Below are 6,028 nucleotides of genomic sequence, written 5' to 3'. Positions count from 1 at the left end.
AGAAATATAGAAAAGTATAGAAGGACTGAAAGTTTACTCTGCTATAATCAGCATAGGCAATACAATGGCCAATAGACTTAAGTAGATCTTTAGAATCACCGTATTATCCTACCTAGTTAGCATTTATAATATTTTTAAATATTAATAATTTATAATTATAATAGTTTTACTTTATTTTATTTTTATTGATGTAAATTCAATTTTTTATACTATTAGTGCACATATGTTATACATTATTTATTCTAATGTGTTTATAAGTTTTTTCTGTAAATAAGCAAATATAAATTGTAAAATGAAAATATGCATTTTACAACTAATAACATAAAAATGAAAAATCAATTAAATGTTATAAAATGTGCCAAAATAGAATTGAAATTATTTTATTAATTTCTTATCGTTTTTACACATTCAGTTAAGCTATTTATATATAATATTTTACTTTTCATTATTTTATTCATATCTATGCAATTAAGTAAAAATAATTTTGATACTTATTTTATATATCATTATATTATATTTACATTGCCAACTCATAATAGGTGACAGAATTTGCGATCACTCATCAACGCTTAGTCCTCGCAATTGTTTTCCAGTTTCTCATATTTATATCTGTTGTACATCATTGTGAACATAATCAATCCAACTTAGCTATGATTCCGAACTGCAATCATTCAAAAAGCTGGCCAATATATTTTGAGGTCAATATTTACTCCAATTATGTGCCTGTCGAAACTTAGTCTTTCAATTTCCATTATAGTTAAAGTATCTGCTATGTTATAAAAGCTTTTTAGCTTATCATTGTATTGACACCTTCAATTTCTGTTTATTAAATAATATATAATTCTATGCACTTTTATTTCAAAAACCTTTAGTCTCCTCATGTTGCTTTTTTCAGAGTCCACGACTTATCGCTGTGCATTACGACTTTAGCGATGAGTGCTTCGTAAAGCTTAACTTTCAATTGTTAGTTTATTTAAATCACTATTAAATAATCGAAATACCTTAACCTAACCTCTGTTGTTTATTAATGGTTATTTTGTGCCAGGTTAAAACCATCCTGTTAGATGACTTTGCATATTAAAACAAAAACAGAGATATGTAGTAACTAGCTCAAAGTAAAAATGTTTTGTTGATAATTAAAGAAAAGGATTTTAATTTCTTTAGTAAGTATAAATTGGGTGGTTTTAAACATTTCCTAAACGGTTAAGAATTTTTTATATTTAAGTACAAAGGTAGTACAAAGTGTATTAAGATTTGTTTGAGTATTATCAACGCATTACAATTATATTGATCTATTATACCCTTTTACGATTAAGCGCAATGATTTTCTGTTAACCCTACTATAGAATGATGAAATATAAAAATTCTAGAGGTCATTTACTATGTATGGCGTTGGACATCTATATATGAGTTGTCATTGATTTATTGTTTATTATTTTTATTTTTTTAACACTTACAGCTATATTAATTTTTTCTTGAAAAGAGCCGTTCATACTAGTTCTATATGTATATGTTTGCATCCATATTAGATATATACTTTAAGGTGAAGTGAACTGCTTTGGAATTCAAATACATAACTTCAAATTTTATGCATTGGTTAAGCTTAGCAGAATTTTGCTTTGACTATAATTTTAATATTGTGCCCAGAGAACATTTGTCTTATATATTTCTTAACACTTTGTCAGTTCAAGTATTATGAGCAAGAAATAAGAAATGGTTCTAAGTGAATTAAAGACAATGATTGCACTCATTAAGTGATAAATTCATTTATTACTCTGTTAAGTATATTAATTATGATTACTCTGTTATTGTATAATATCCTTTCATGTTATCTGGTTACAGGTCCTAACGGGTTACATGTTGTCTTGAATTAATTCATTGATTTAAAAGCCAGTGTTTGACTATTTGAAGATATGTGAATATTTATTTATTTGAAAACTTCTTTTAGATATAGATAGATATATGCATATCTTTATTGCATTTTGTTTTTATGGAGCTTGAAGAAATGATTTTAAATTTATACTTATAGTTAAAACTAATGTAGAAACGTTACGCTTCTGCTAGAAGTTTGGATTAAATAATATTAAAATTTAGAAGAAAAAAAACAAAAATAATCTATATATTTAAGTTTCTATTATTGTGAAAAAATGTGTTATATATACTTGAAATGTTAATTTAATTTAATTTTTTCTTTTATGTAAACATTTTTTATTAGTAAAGGTATATATATAATTTACTAATAAAAAAACTAAAAATGAAAATGAGAAATATTTTATATATGTATATTGTACTTTTAATTTATTAATTTTTAATTTAAACATTTTCATTTAATTGATTAATAAAAAAAATTAAAACTGAAAATAATATTTTAAACCATTAAAATTAAAAATAAGGAAATATAAAATTATTTTTGTTTAAAAAAAAATTAATTACTAATTAAAATAATAAGATTCAGATACATTATGACATTTATTATATAATCGAATATGTTCCTAAATTTCGGAATTTAAATATGAAAGATCTATTTTATGATTTTGGTACAAAAAGACATTTTTTTTACAAAGCACTTTGGCCATTCGAACTGCAGTTGCAGACATTTAATTGACTAATTAATATATATGAAATATAATTTAAGGTCCTTATTGTTGGGTGTAGCACAACTATTATTAACTATTATTATTATTAATTGTATCATTAAATGTTATCATTATATCCCATTAAAGATCAAATTTAGAATGAAGTTAATGTTTATTTTAAACTTGCAAAATTAGTACAAATTAATCATTTACATAAACAGGCATAGAATTTGAAATACATACATACAAAAATTATACACACACAATTCATATCTAGTTAAGGAAAAAAAAGCAAAATTATTTTTATTTATACACATATATATGTATATATATGTTTTACTTTTAATGGAAGATCTTTAATAAATTCAAGTATTTTTGACATATATTTTATGAAATAAATATGCGAAAAGAAAAATAAATATATATAAAAAATTATAATCTATATTTATTTTATTGTTTTGAAATACTATTGATCGATACTAATATTGTATGCAGAAGAGTTTTTTTATTCAAACTATTGTGTTAAAGTTCGAAACAAAAAAAAAACAATTTACAATGGTTATCGTTATTTTTACAGCTGTGATTTATTATTATGTTGGGCCTTTTGCGAGTTAGTGCATCTAGGCACTTTTACTCTATGATGGCTGGGGGGTTTCTGCAGAGTCCCACCCATCTCACTGACTAATTTCAGTATTCCTCATAATCTTCGTTATTATTCAATGATTGATCTAAGATTTGCGTACCGCTTCGTGCGGTTAGTGATTGCTCTGAGATTAGATAGTGCTAAGTAGGGCAGCCTGTCGATTTTCGCATATAGCTTCAGAGCTCTGTCCATTGTGTATTTTTTGACCGGATCTATTCTAAGGTCTCTTAGTATGTCATTCGTGCGGAGCACCATGGCACTTTGAAGAGCCTTCGGAGAGCCTGACTTTGAGCAACTTGTAGCTTTTGGATAGTAGAGTCGGCAGCTTTGCTATACGCGACACACCCATAAAGTGATTTATGCGTTACTTTTAATTAATAGCACAGCAAGTGCATGGTTGTTTACAAATAAACAAACTTTATATATGAGTAATACAAATTAAGTGTACGTTGGCTCTGTTTCTTGACACGCGGTTCCACAGTTCAAGTTTGATAGTAATTAATTCCTAACATTTAGTGCTCAAAAATTATATAAGGACAATTAAATTAAAAAATGTTTTTAAAGACACTTGCTGTTGATGGATATGCGTAAGAGTTGTATGGTAAGTCTAAGTCTCAATTTGATTTAAAAAAAATAACGGTGATTAATGCAAGATTTTTATATCAATTAGACTAAATTAAAGAAAAAATTCTGGAAAGCACAAGAGGACATTTTATTTCTTTACAACAACACACCCATTCATTCGGATTGAAAATTCATCTATTTCATAATGAGATGTTATCATAATCACGGTATTTAAAATCTAGCCATCTGATTTTTATTTATTTCGAAATTTAAAAAAATTGCTTTCTATGGAGAAGTTTTAATTCAATTTGGAGTGGTAATCTCTGCAGCTAATGACTGTTTTAAGAACATCAAAGAATTTTGTTAAGTTAGTAAGTAATAGAACTCAAATAATAAATTTAAAAGTAAGTACATATTGAACTTATTTTTTGTATAATAACATAATTATATTAAAAATAATAGAGGCCATTATATATAATAGGTTCCAGTTTTTGTACATTTTTCTATAAATTATTATAATTGTTTATTGTTCCTGCTGTACTTCGTACATTGCACCTTGGAGCAATTTGCTGGGTTCGTTTTTCTTATGAAAGCTGAAGTTTTAATGTCAATGGCTTACCAATGGCACTTGGTTTTCTGGGACAAGTCGCTTTAGAAAGCAACTTCTGAAACCATTATAAGTTATTTTTATTTTCGATTAACATGTACTATTTTAATCTTTCTGTTATACCCTACATAAGAGAGAAAATAAAGCATCGTTGCATTAAACCTAAAAGGTTTATATGCAGATTGAACATTATTATAAGCATTCACTCCATTCGAAATCTATTCGTTTGCTAACTATTTGCACAATTGACCTTTACTGAAGTATACAATTGTAGAGATATCTTTAAGTATACCTAGATTTGAGTTTGGCACACTCAATTTCCTCACAACTGCAGTAGCAATTATTGAAGAAAATATTCAATTTAGTAACATGTTTCCTCAAACAACAGTGATACATCACCATTCCTATCATAAGACTGGTAGGTACCCCTATGGAGTATTTCAATGAACTGTTGAAATATCCTTTTATTTTAAAGAGGTCAAATTATTTATAGATATTAGCATATTATTGATCTTTGTCATTTTGGAGTTAAGGAAACACATAGTAATAACAAGTAATTCTGTCGGTAATTGTAAACGCCAAGTACAAAATTTCGACTTTTAAATAATACAGGCCGTTACAATGAATGTCTGACGAAAAAGATTTACCAACGTTAAACTTATCTTTACGTGTTGACCGTCAAAAATTATTATAATGAAAAAATGTTTAATTCGAATGAATGAAAACTTGTTTTATTAATCGAATTATTCCTTAGTCAATATGTGTTTTACAATAATTGTGGCATTATGCCATTACCTTACTTTTTTGGATTTCATGAATTGAAAAATGAAATGAAAACTAAAAAAAGATGATTGTACCCAAGTCGCAATCATTGAACTTTTAACTTAATTTAAAACTCATTTTTGTATTGCAGTTGATTCACTCATTCGAAATTGATTCGTCTGCGTGCTATTCACATATGTGTTGTTGTTTTTGTATTTTCGACTGTTTGAATTGCTCATAAATTGTTTGAAGATTAATCGCTTTTCGGTGCACATATGAAACAGTTTCAAGTTGTAAATGCTTTTACGAATGCTTAAATATGATTCATTGACGTAGTTTGACGTTAAAATATAACAAAGAAGTTCTTTTAAAAATAATTATAAATTATAAAGTAATCATGTTAAATAATGCTTTTGAATACATGCAAATAGATTTATAATCCTTTAATGTAGTGTCGGTGAATGGTACATAAAGTCTGTCGTAATCTTTGTAGCACAGTGCAAAAGTTGTCGGTACTATATAAATCAGTAATAGGCACAGTGTGGCTCTATTGAGACATATGGTTTACTCTATTATTTCATCGATGTACGGTTTATAATAGTTTTTGTATATTTATTTTTGTAATACCATTCACTATACGACTGTTGTAATATCTGTTTTATTATATAATATTTTAATAATTATGCATACAAAAATGTTTAATGTACATTGACAAATAGAGTTATGATATGCAATGCGCAAGGCAATGTTGATCGACAAGCACTAGAAAAATACATAAACAACTTCTGTTCAATTTTAGACCCAAAAATAAAAAGAATAGCAGCATTAGTGTAAATTTTGTTTTAATTATTATAATGTAAATAATATTTTCTGTGT

Source organism: Teleopsis dalmanni, chromosome 2 (assembly GCF_002237135.1).
Source record: "Teleopsis dalmanni isolate 2A chromosome 2, ASM223713v2, whole genome shotgun sequence".
In the NCBI taxonomy this organism is placed as follows: Eukaryota; Metazoa; Arthropoda; class Insecta; order Diptera; family Diopsidae; genus Teleopsis; species Teleopsis dalmanni.
Note: the sequence above shows the minus strand (reverse complement) of the source record.